Consider the following 13,942-nt stretch of genomic DNA (forward strand, 5'->3'; position numbering starts at 1 on the left):
GGCATGTGTTGTTTTAATTTGTCTGACTTTTCTCAAACCATTCACAATCAATTAGATAATATTCATCATATTATTGATAAGTTTTCTCAAATGCCTGAGTTACCTAACTGGTTTTCTTGGTTTCACTGGATATGGCCTATATTGGTAGGCCTGCTCCTTTTGTGTATTTGCCTTCCTGTCTTGATAGCCTGGATGCGTCATATGGTCGCCAGTTTGTTGAAACCAATGCATGCTTACGCTACTTTCCTAGAAGTAATGTCTAAGAAATGATTGTTCTTTGTTTGTATTGTTACTCATGGAAATCCGTGCACTAAACCTTTGTATTTTGTGATTTCTATGATTAAGGCTGGACATAAGAGTGAGAGTATGAAAACAAACATCAACAAACATCAACATTTACTTCTAATGCCTCCTTTTTCTGTACGTTCTCCCCCTGTGTGGCCCCAGGAGATGGCTGGTTAGCCAGAGATGGGTAAGATTCCTCATGGGAGGAACAACCTAAGACAGGCACAGTCATAAAGGGTCAACAGGTGAGGAGGTGGGGGTCAACTGAGGCGAGGCTTAGAACCTCGTCTCCCCATTTATATGAGGCATTCTTTGCTGCTTTTGTCCAGCTAGGTTAATACTTAGAAAATTTAAAACGGACCTTTCGCTTGAGTTACAACAATCATTATTTTGAAGCTCTTTAATAAAAAAAAGGGGGGATGGTAAATGTGGGAATTCATATATAAAGTATAAAAATCATAAGTATAATCACATTTGCCTTGATGGTTTATGGTTCATGATTCACAGTCAAAACAGAAACAGTAGCCAAGACAGAAACAGTTTCTGTGATATGAATGCTCTTGTATTGTTTATCATGAGAACTTGTCCGTTATATTTCAGAAGTTTGGAAACTGTTGAGAGTTGAACTTGATTAATGATTGTGCATGGAGACCCCTAAACAGAATCTGATTGTCCTTAACAACCATTTCATCAATAAATATGAGAGATGCCTTCTCAGCACCACTCTTGCGCTGTCACACCTGAGTCCCCTGGCTGGTCCTTAGGTCTTCGACAACCAATCGCGCCTCTTCTCTCATCTGCGGGTCAGAGACAGAGAAGGGACCCGACAACCTGGAAGGTGGAAGGAGGACACCTTCCCCAATTTCCCGGTCTTCCTTCACACCCAACTGATAGGGTACACATGGGAGCCAGCTCTAAACTCTCCATCTCCCTCACTGGTGTAGCAGACCTGTGGCAGTGCTTCCCTATGCACCTACACAACCTGACCTACTCATCCCAGCAGCAGCTGTCATTGCTGACTAGCAGGAAGAGGGTAGCTCCACCCATAACAAATCCCAGCAGAAGGCCTCAGTGCAGGTAAAGGGAACACATATGTGATCTGTCAGCCTCTGCTGAAAGGCATCAGCCACTGCAAGCAGACAGGCAGAAAGGTGGCCCCTCCGAGAGACAACCACCAACTGTGGCTCTACCACAAAGGAGAACCAGGTACTGATGAACAAAGAGTCTTGAGCTTCTGGGTACCACGGGACACCTTCTTCATAAAGCCATTACCTTCTAGTCCAAGAGGCATAGCTAATATATCTGATACAAAGGAAGAAACATAGAACTCCAGACAAAATGAAGAGGTATATGAATATGTTTCAAACAAATGAACAAGATAAAACACCAGAAGAAGGGCTAAATGAAATGGAGATTAGCAATCATTTTGATAAATAATTCAAAGTAACAGTCGTAAAGATGCTCACTGACCTGCAGAAAAATAATACATGATGTCAGCAAGAATTTACACAAAGAGATATTTTGAAAAAGAGCCACCCAGAGCTGAAGAATACAATAACTGAAATGAAAAATACAATGGAGGGAATGAATAATAGACTGCTGGAAGTACAGGAAAGAATCAATGAGAGGGAAAATAGAGAACAGGAAAACAAATTGAGGAAGAGAGACAGAAAAGAATTTTTACTAATAAAAAGATGCTGTAAGAGAGCTGTGTGACAACTCCAAATGAAACAATATTCACATATTGGGGTCCCATAAGGAGATGAAAGAGACAAAGGAGTACAAAGACTCTTTGAAGAAGTAATAGCTGAAAACTTCCCCAATTTGAGGAAGGAAATAGACATTTCAGGTCCTGGAAGTGCAGAGCGCCCCTAATAAAAGGAATGCCAGGAAGACAACATCAAGATATATACTACTTAAAATGGCAAAATTAAAGGTGAAGAGAGAATCTTAAAAGCAGCAAGAGAGAGGCAGTTACCAATAAAGGAAACTCCATAAGGCTAGCACCAGATTTCTCAGCAGAAACTTTACAAGTCAGAAGGGAGTGGCATGAAATATTTAATGTATTGAAAATGAAGAACCTACAACCAAGAATCCTCTACCCAGCAAAGTTATCATTCAGAATTGAAGAAGAGATAAAAAGCTTTCCCAGATAAAAGAATGTTTAAAGAATTCACCACCATGAAATTGACCTTACAGTATGTTAAAGGGACTTTTCTAGATGGAAATATTCTTAAGCCTAAATACTTTTCATCAGTGAAAATAAACCTACATGAAAGGTAGTAGACCAATTATTTGCTAAGCAGGTGTGAAGTTCAATAATAGTAGTAAAATCAACTATACACAAAATGTCAAGGGACACACAAAAGACATAGATTATGATATCTTATATGTAAAGTGTATAGGAGGAAGAAGAATAAAAAGTAGTACTTTTAGATTTTGTTCAAAATATAGTAACCATTAACTTAATATAGACTATTATATATTTGGGAAATTGTTTATGAACCTTATGGTAACCACAAACCTAAACCTATAAGCTACACACAAAAATTTTTTTAATGAAACACAAATATAACACTGAAGAAAAACATCAAATTACAAGAGAAAAGTATAAGAGAGAAAGTAAGGAATGGAGAACTAAAAAAACAATCAGAACAATTAATAAATGACAATAAGCACATACCTATCAATAATTACCTTAAATGTAATGGACTAAATGCACCACTAAAAAGACATAGGGTGCCCGGATGGATAAAGAAACAAGACCTATCTATATGATGCCTACAAGAGACTAATTTCAGACTAAAAGACATATATAGACTGAAAGTGAAGGAATGGAAAAAGATATTTCATGCAAATAAAAGGGAGAAGAAAGCAGGAGTAGCAGTACTTGTATCAGACAAAATAGACTTCAAATTAACAAGAGACAAAGAAGGATATTACATAATGATAAAGGGACCAGACCAACAAGAAGATATAACAATTGTAATATGCAAACAACATAGGAGCATGTAAATATATATAAAAGAAATTCTGATAGACATAAACAGGGAAATATACAGCAACACAATCATATTAGGAGACTTTAACAATCAAATTAACTCAATGGACTAATAATACAGACAGAAAATAAATAAGGAAACAGAGGCATTGAATGAAACATTAGACCAGATAAACTTAATAGATATCTACAGAACATTCCACACAAAAGAAGCAGGATGCACATTTTTCACAAGTGCACATGCCACATTCTCCAGAATAGATGACATATTAGGACACAAAAAGAGCCTCAATAAATTTAAAAACATTGAAATTGCATCAAGCATCTTTTCAGATCACAATAGTATTAAACTAGAAAATACTTACATGAAGAAAACAAAAACCCACAAACATATGGAAGCTAAACAAAGTGCTTCTAAATGATCAATGGATCAATGACAAATCAAAGAGGGAATCAAACAAGAGACAAATGAAAACAAACAGTTTTCAAAGTATACAGGATGCCTCAAAAGCATCTCTAAGAGGGAAGAATATAGCAATACAGGCCTAACTCAAAAAACAAGAAAAATCCCAAATAAATAATCTAAACTCACAACTAAAGAAACTGGAAAAAGAAAAAAGGAAAGCCAAATTTAGTAGAAAGTGGGACATAATAAAGATGAGAGCACAAATAAATAAAATAGGGAAGAATACAACAACAGAAAAAGTTCAGTGCAATCAAGGGCTGGTTCTTTGAAAAGATAAACAAAATAGACAAACCCTTAACCAGACTAATCAAGAAACAAAGAGAAAGGACGCAAGTAAAATCAGAAAAAAGAAAGAAGTTACAATGACACCACAGAAATACAAAGAATTACTAAAGAATTCTATGAAAAATTATATGCCAATAAGTTGGACATCCTAGAAGAAGTGGACAAATACCTAGAAAAGTACAACCTTCCAAGATTGACCCATGAAGAAACATAAAATGTGAACAGACCAATTCCCAGTAACAAAATTGAATTGGTAATAAAAAAATCTCCCAAAGAACAGAAGTCCAGGTGCAGATGGCTTCACAGCTGAATTCTACAAAACATTTAAAGAAGAGCTAATACCCATCCATCTTAAAGTATTCCAAAAAATAGAGGGAATACTTCCAAACTCATTCTTTGAGGCCAGAATCACTCTAATAGAAAAAACCAGATAAAGATACTACAAAAAAAGAAAACTACAGACCACCTTATGCCTGATGAACAAAGGTGTGAAAATCCTCAACAAAATATTAGTAAACTGAATTCAAAAATACATCAAAAGGATCATCCATCATGTCCAAATGGGATTTATTCCTGGGATGCAAGGATGGTACAATATGCATAAATCAATAGATGTGACACACATTAGCAAAAGGATAAAAACCATGTAACATTCTCAACAAATGCTGAAAAAGCATTTGACAGAAATTCAACATCCATTCATGATAAAAACTCTCAATAAAATGGGTATAGATAGCAAATATCTCAATATCATAAAGGCTAGATACAACAAACCCACAACTAATATCATAATTGTAAAAAGCTAGAAACATTTCCTCTAAGATCAGGAGCAAGACAAGGACGCCCACTCTCACCACATTCATTCAACATAGTACTGGAAGTCCTAGCTATAGCAATCAGACCAAATAAAGAGATAAAAGGTATCCAAATTCGTAATGAAGAAGTAAAACTGTCACTATTTGCAGGTGACACGATACTATATATAGAAAACCCTAAAGACTACAAAAAAAACCTGTTAGAACTAATACATGGATTCAGCAAAGTTGCAAGACACAAAATCGATATACAGAAATCTGTTGTGTTCCTATATACTAACAATAAACTAGAAAAAAATCAGGAAAACATTTTCATTTACAATTGCATCAAAAAGAATAAAATAAATAGGAATAAACCTAATCAATGAGGTGAAAGACCTGTACTCTGAAAGCTATAAGTCACCAATGAAAGAAATTGAAGAAGACACAAATCAATGAAAATCTATCCTATGTTTGCGAACAGGAATAATTACTATTGTCAAAATGGCCATACTGCCCAGAGTAATTTACAGATTCAGTGCAATCCCTATCAAAATAACAATGATGTTTTTCAATGAACTAGAATAAATAATCCTAAAATTCATATAGAACCACAAAAGACCCCAAACAGCCAAAGCAATCCTGAGAAGGAAAAACAAAAAGCTGAGGGTATTACACTCCCCAACTTCATACAAAGCTACAGATATCAACAAAATTTGGTACTGGCACAAGAACAGACCCATAGATCAATGGAACAGAATAGAGAGCCCAGATATAAACCCACGCAAAGATGGTCAATTAATATAATGATAATGCCATGAATACACAACGGGGAAATGACAGCCTGTTCAACAAATGGTGTTGGTAAAACTGGACAACTACATGTAAGAGAATGAAACTGGATTGTCTGACTCCATACACAAAAGTAAATTCACAATGGATCAGAGACCTGCATGTAAGTCATGAAACCATAAAACTCTTAGGAGAAAACACAGGCAAAAATCTCTTAATATAAGCATGAGCAATTTTTTCCTGGACATATCTCCTCAGGCAAGGGAAACAAAATAAATGAAAAAGAGGGACTACAACAAACTAAAATGCTCTATACAGCAAAGGACGCCCTACAGAATGGGAGAACAAAAAGGCACATGAAAGTATAGGAGAATATATCTGTAAACAACTTTTCCAATATGGGATTAACATCCAAAATATATAAAGAACTCATACACCTCAGCACCCTAAAAATAAATAACCTTATTAAGAAGTGAGTGGAGGACCTGAACAGACACTTCTCCAAAGAAGAAATACAAAGAGCCAACAGGAACAGGAAAAGATGCTCCACATTGCTAATCATCAGGGAAATGCAAATTAAAACCATAATGAGCTATCACCTCACACCAGTTAGGATGGCCACTATCCAAAATATAAGAAATAACAAATGTTGGCAAGGATGAGGAGAAAAGGGAAGCCTCCTATACTGTTGGTGAGGATGTAAATTGGTGGAACCACTGTGCAAACCAGCATGGAGGTTCCTCAGAAAACTAAAAATAGAAATACCATTTGACCCAGGAATTCCACTCCTAGGAATTTACCTGAAGAAAACAAAAATCCCTGATTCTTAAAGACATATGCACCCCTATGTTTATCGCTGCAGTGTTCGCAAAAGCCAAGATCTGGAAGCAACCTAAGTGTCCATCAATAGATGAATAGATAAAGATGTGGTACATATACAGAATGGAATATTTTTCAGCCATAAAAAGAAAAGAAATCCTCCCATTTGTGACAACATATATGGAACTAGAGGGTATTATGCTCAGTGAAATAAGCCAAGCAGAGAAAGACAAATACCATATGATTTCACTTACTTGTGGAGTACAAAAACAAAGCAAAACAGAAGGAACAAAATGGCAGTAGACTCATGGACATGGAGAAGGGACTAGTGGTTACCAAGCAGGAGGGGTGGGTGTGGGGGAAGGGTGAGGGGATAAAGGGGCACAATAATTAGCAATCACAATATAAGTTGGTCATGGTGATGGTAGTACTGCATGGAGAATACAGCAATGATTCTGTAACATCTCACTATGTTGATAGATAGTGACCACACTTAGAGGGGGCAAGGATTTAATAATATGGGTAATTGTTGAACCACTGTGTTGTATATTTGAATCCAATATAGGATTGTTTACCAATATTTTAATTTAAAAAAAGAGACTCCCCCAAAAAACTACAGACCAATACAAATATTGATGCAAAATTCTTCATCAAAATAGTTGTAAATTGAATCCAGAAGTATGTAAAGGACTATACACTATGATAAAGTAGGATTAATCCCAAGAATGTAAAGTTGGTTAAATATGCAAAAAATCAATGTAATACACATCAGTGGGATGAAGGACAAAAACCACATAATCCCCTCAATAGATGCAGAGAAACTATTTGACAAAATTTAACACCTCTTTATGATGAAAAACATCAGCCAACAAACTAGGAATGGAGGACCTCTTCAAAAAGGGGCACATAAGAAAGACCCAGAGCTAGCATCATACTTAATGGAGAAAGAGTGAATGATTTCTGTAAGGATATGTCTTACCACCAATCCTACTTAATATTGTACTGGGCAGGGGAGTGGGGGGAGAGAGGGAGGGAGGGAGGGAGAGAGAGAGAGAGAGAGAGAGAGAGAGGAGGGAGGGAAGTTAAGGAAAAAAGAAAGGAAGGAAAGAAAGATCACAACACATCACCAAATTTCTATCAACTGAGGAGGGAATGAATAAAATGTGGTATATCAATACAAGGGAATATTATCAAAAATAAAATAAATGAAGTACTCATAGATGCTACAACATGAATGTACTTTGAAAGCATTATCCTAAGTAAAAAAAGTCAATCACAAAGGACCATATATTATGATTCCATTTTCATTAAAATCTAAAATAAATCTATGGAGATAGAAGGTAGATTAACAGATTCCTAGGCACAGTGGGGCTTCGGTATTGGGCAGTGATGGCTAACTGGTGATAAAAAATATTCTAAAATTGATTGTGATTTTTGTACAACTGTGAACATATCGAAAAACATGAATTTCATAGTTTAAACAGATGAATTTAAGGTATGTGAGCTAAATTTCAATAATACTTAATAAAAAAAAGATGACAGACCAGAGGAAAATATCTGCAACATACATGACTCAGGATTATCATCAAAATTAAATAAAGTACAATGAGAAAAAAGAAACACCCTTTAGACACATAGGTGAACACTGTAAAGAGAAAATCTACAGAAGGGGGTAAAGAGATGAACAAATTTGTGAACAGAGAATTAACCTCACCAGTTAGCAGGCAAATCCAAATTAACCTAACAATGAGATACCATTTTCTATTGCCTACAAGATTAATAAGGACTAAAAATGATTGATAGTACATTGTTTGAGTGATGTTACAGGAAAATCTGCACTCCTATTTATCATGAAAACTTTAGACTGTTCTGGAGTGTGATTGAGCAATACATATCAAAATTTAAAATATTATCATTTGAGTCAATCATTTCATTTGTAGGATTTTAGCCTAACAGTGAATAACTAGAAACAGCTAGTTTCTAGTTATCATTAGAGAATGTTTAAATAAAAATGGTATAACCACACTGTGGAATATTGGGAATGGTTAAAAAGATAATAATAAACATTCTGCCTCTGGAGAAGGGGCTTGGATTTGATGTGATATCAAGTGGAATATTAGATAGATTATACAGATATAGATATATAATAATTTTAATCATTTTTCAGCATACAGTTCAGTGTAATTAAATACATTCACACTGCTGTGCAACCATCACCACCATTAATCTCTAGACTGTTTTAGTGACCTTAAACTGAAACTCTGTACCCATTTTTTAAAACTCCCCATTCCTCCATCCAACCCCTGGCAACTACCATTCTGTCTCTATGCATTTGATTACTCTAAATACTTCATATAAGTGAAAACCAATAATATTTGTCCTTTTGTACATGGCTTATTTCACTTACCATAATGTCTTCAAGGTTCCTCCATATTGTACCATTTGTCATGTTTTACTTCTTTTTAAGGCTAAATAATATTCCATTGTATGCATATACTACAGTATGTTTATCCATATATCTGTTGATATGCAGTTGAGTTGTTTCCACCTTTTGGCTATTGTGAATAATGCTGTATGAACAAATTTGGTGTTCAAATAATCTGAGTCCCTGCATTCAGCAGTGGAATTGCTGGATCATAAGGTAACTCTATGTTTAATTGTTTGAGCAACCATCATCATGTTTTCCATAGTAGCTGTTTCACTGTGCATTGCCAACAGCACAACACAGGGTTCCAATCTCTCCACATTCTTGAAAAAACTTATTTTCAGTTTTTGTATTTACTTATTTGCCTGTTAATAACTACACTACCAAATATGACATTGTATCTCATTGTGATTTTGATTTAATTTCCCTACTGATTAATGATGCTGAGCATCTTTTCATGTACTAGTTGATCATCTGTATATCTTCTTTGGAGAAATGTCTTTACAAGTCCTTTGCCCATTCTTAATTTGCTTGTTTGTTTTGTTGTTGTTGAGTTGACAGAATTCTTTATATATCCTGGATATTAATCTCTTATCAGATATAGGCTTTGCAAATACTTTCTTCCCTTCTGTGTGTTGCCTTTTCACTCTGGCCTTACAAAAATGCTAAAAGAAGTTCTTTCACTTTAAACAAAAGGATGCTACAGAGCAATATGAAAGTACAAATCTCACTGATAAAGACTAATAACGAATAATGTAGTATTGTAGTGGTGGAATGCAAACCACTTTTAATCCTAATATAAAAGTATTTGTTATACTTTTGCATATACACAAATACAAAGTATAATAACTATGACCATAAAAGTATAACAAATGACTATAACCACAAAAATTTGTTAATGGGTAAACAATATAGGAAGTAAAATTTTGCATCAGTAACAAAGTGTGGGGAGGAAGTTAATTATATTAAATTGAAACTAAGTTGTTATCAGTTTAAAATGAACTCTTAAAACTATAAGATATATTATATAAATTTCTTGGTAACCACAAAGAAAACTACCTAGAGTAGATATAAAAACAAAGAGAAATTAATCAAGGAATACAAATACAAAAAAATCATCAAATCACAAAGGAAGACAGCAAGAGTACAAGAAAGAACAAAAGAACTACAAGGCAGACAGAAAACAACAAAATGGCACTAATAAGTCTTTACTTATCAATAATTTCCTGTGTATGCACTGTATTTCCCAATGAAAAGTTATGTTTACTGCATATGGCACCATAATGGAGTGATCACAGGGAGGTATTGGGGACAGAAGAGAAAATCTAACTCATATTGTACACAGGATAAGACAAGATTGTCAGGGAAGCCTTCCTAGACAAAAATGTCATTTTCCAAAATAGATGGCAGCGTGAGAAGTGTGGAGGAAATCTCCTAAAAGCACATATATTTTGAAAATAACGCAAATACAACTATTCCTAAAGGAGTGAACAGAAGTAAGAGTACACCAGCCAGTCTACATCTGGGAGAAGTCAACATCTCATAGAAAAGGGTAAAGTAAAAAGCCACAACATGGCAGGAACCAACCACTCCTTGCAACCCAGCTCACCGGTGGGAGGAAGAGAATCAATCAAAACAGGGAAGGAATGGAAACACAGGACTGCTAAATACCCAGCCCAAGAAATCTACCCTGGAACCACATACCCACATTGCATGATGCTCTGGACATTAGAGGAGCAGAAAACCAAAGTCAGAGACTGAGACTGTGAACACATTCCCATAACCTGCTGCCTGATGACAAAAGAAAAGCAGGGGCTTTAAAAGAGTTCTCAACAGTCAGATGGCTGCTAAAGGGGCAAGGGTTTCAGCAGGTTGGGAAGTTTCAGGCCCTATCCCCCTTGTTTGCAACGCAGCCCTGAGGGCCCTCACCACAATAAACAGCCTGCTGCTCCTTCCTCCATGCCAGCACCTGCGAGCAAATCTGCTGTCCCCGCCATTGCTGTAGGCCAGCTGGAGAGCAGCCCCGCCTACAGCAACTACACAGCTTAACACAGAGGCTTATCCCTACACGCAGCTAACTGGCACAGACAGCGGAGACAGGCACAGCAACCGGGAAGCAAGAAAGGGCTTTGCCATGCCTGCAAAAAACCCCACCATTCTCCTGCGACCCCTGCCATCACCAAGGCCAGCATGAGGGCAGCCCCGTCCATGGCAGCTTAGAGGATTAACCCAGAGGCTGCTACATGTTTGTGGTTGACCAGCAAAGACAGTGGAGAAAAGCACTGAGACCACGAAGTATAAAAGGGCTTTGTCTTCATGGCAGAACCCTTACCACACGCCTGTGACCACTGCCATCACCATAGGCCATCCTGAGGGTGGCCCCACTCATGGCAGTTTAGGGTATTAATCTAGAGGCCACTCCCTGCACACGGATAGCCAGTACAGACAGTGGAGACAGACACTGTGACCAGCAACCAGGAAGGGACATTCTCCCCCTAACTGACACCCACACAACTTGCCTACAACCACTCCCATCACTCCAGGATTATGAAAAGGCAGAAGAAACTTGCTCAACCCAAAATCCCTCAAACACCAGAAAGAGGGCTTGGTGAGACTGAAATCATGAATCTTCCAGAAAAATAATTCAAAATAAAAGTCACAAGCATGCTAATGAAGCTACACAAAAATATTCAAGAGCTAAGGGATGAATTCAGGAGGAAGACAACTGAAATGTACCAAACAATGGAGGGATTTAAAAGCAGGGACAGTAAATGGAATAGAAATTAGAGAAAAGGAATATAGAGAAGCTGAGGCAGAGAGAGAAAAAGGATCTATAGGAATGAAAGAATATTAAGAGAACTGTATGACCAATCCAAACAGAAAAATATTTGCACTATAAGGGTACCAGAAGAAGATGAAGAGAGAAAAAGGGATAGAAAGTGTGTCTGAAGAAGTAATTGCTGAAAACTTACCCAATTTGGGGAAGGAAATACTCTCTCAGACCATGGAAGTCCACAGATCTCCACACACAATGAACCCAAGGAAGACAACACCAAGACATATAATAAGTAAGATGGCAAAGATCAAACATAAGGATACAGTATTAAAAGCAGCCAGAGAGAGAAAAAAGATAACCTACAAAGGAAAACAGATCAGGCTATCATCAGACTTCTCAGAAGAAACCTTACAGGCCAGAAGGGAGAGGCATGATATATTCAATGCAATGAACAAGAAGGGTCTAGAACCAAAAATACTCTATCCAGCAAGATTATCATTTAAATTTGAAGGAGAGATTAAACATTTCCCAGATAAGCAAAACTTGGGGTAATTTACCTCCCACAAACCACCTCTACAAGGTATTTTACAGGAACTTCTGTAGATGGAAGTGTTCCTAGGCTAAATAGCTGTCACCAGAGAAAATAAAACCACAGCAAAGGAAGTAGACCAACAAAATACTAACCAAATGCAAAATTAAATCAGTTACCCATAAAGTCAGTCAAGGGATACACAAAGGGTACAAAATATACCTAACACATAAAGAGTGGAGGAGGAAGAAAAACAAGGCAGAGAAAAAATAATCTTCAGACTGTTTATAACAGCATAAAAGTGAGTTAAGGTAGACTGCTAGATAGTAAAGAAGGTACCCTTGAACCTGAGGTAACCACGAATCCAAACCCTACAATGACAATAAGTACATATCTAGCGATAATCACCCTAAATATAAATGGACTGAATGGACCAATCAAAAGACACAGAGAAACAGAATGATAGAAAAGCAAGACCCATCTATATGATGCCAATGAAGAGACTCACCTCAAACCCAAAGACATGCACAGACTAAAAGTCAAGGGATGGAAAAAGATACTTCATGCAAACAATAGAGAGAAAAAATAGGGCACTGCAGTACCTGTATCAGACAACAGACCTCAAAACAAAGAAAGTAACAAGCGATAAAGAAGGACATTACATAATGACAAAGGGGTCACTCGAACAAGAGGATATAACCACTATAAATATCAATGCACCCAACACAGGAGCACCTGCATATGTGAAAAAAATATTAACAGAATTAAAGGAGAAAAGGGAATGCAATGCATTCATTGTAGAAGACTTCAACACACCACTCACTAAAAAGACAGATCAACCAGACAGAATTAAGTAAGGACACAGAGGCACTGAAAAACACACTAGAAAAGACGGACCTAAAAGACATCCACAGAACTCTAATATCCAAAAGAAGCAGGATACACATTCTTCTCAAGTGCACATAGAACATTTTCCAGAATAGACAACATACTAGGCCACAAAAAGAGACTCAGTAAATTTAAAAAGATTGAAATTCTACCAACCAACTTCTCAGATCACAAAGGTATAAAACTAGAAAAAAATTGTACAATGAAAAAAAAGGCTCACAAACACATGGAGGCTTAACAACATGCTCCTAAATAATCAATGGATCAATGACCAAATTAAAACAGAGATCAAGCAATATATGGAGACGAATTAAAACAAGAGCACAATGCCACAACTTCCGTGGGAAACAGTGAAGGCCATTCTAAGAGGACAGTATATAGCAATCCAGGCTTATTTAAAGAAGGAAGAACAATCCCAAATGAATAGTCTAAATTCACAATTACTAAAACTGGAAAAAGAAGAACACATGAGGACCAAATTCAGCAGAAGGAGGGACATAATAAAGATCAGAGAATAAATAAATAAAATTGAGAAGAATAAAATAGAAAAAATTAATGAAACCAAGAGCTGGTCCTTTGAGAAAATAAACAAAATAGATAAAGCCCAAGTGAGACTTATTAAGAGAAAAGGAGAATTTATATACATAACCAGAATCAGAAATGAGAAAGGAAAAATCATGGCAGATCCCACAAAAATACAAAGAATTATTAGAGAATACAATGAAAATCTATATGCTATCAAACTGGATAACCTAGAAGAAAAGGACAACTTTCTAGAAAAATACAACCATCCAAGGCTGCCAAAGGAAGAAAAACAAAATTGAAACAGACCAATTACCAGCAATGAAATTGAACTGATAATCAAAAACCTATTCAAAAGCA

The 13,942-nt window shown here is 36.4% G+C and overlaps 1 long non-coding RNA gene across 3 annotated transcripts in view; it reads right to left on the bottom strand.

Moving 5' to 3' along the window:
- LOC130682037 (uncharacterized) overlaps positions 1-13,942 on the bottom strand; it is an 86,185-nt gene that overhangs the window by 20,440 nt on the left and 51,803 nt on the right. The gene's annotated exons all lie outside the window — the stretch shown is intronic.

Source organism: Manis pentadactyla, chromosome X (assembly GCF_030020395.1).
Source record: "Manis pentadactyla isolate mManPen7 chromosome X, mManPen7.hap1, whole genome shotgun sequence".
NCBI classification, from domain to species: Eukaryota; Metazoa; Chordata; class Mammalia; order Pholidota; family Manidae; genus Manis; species Manis pentadactyla.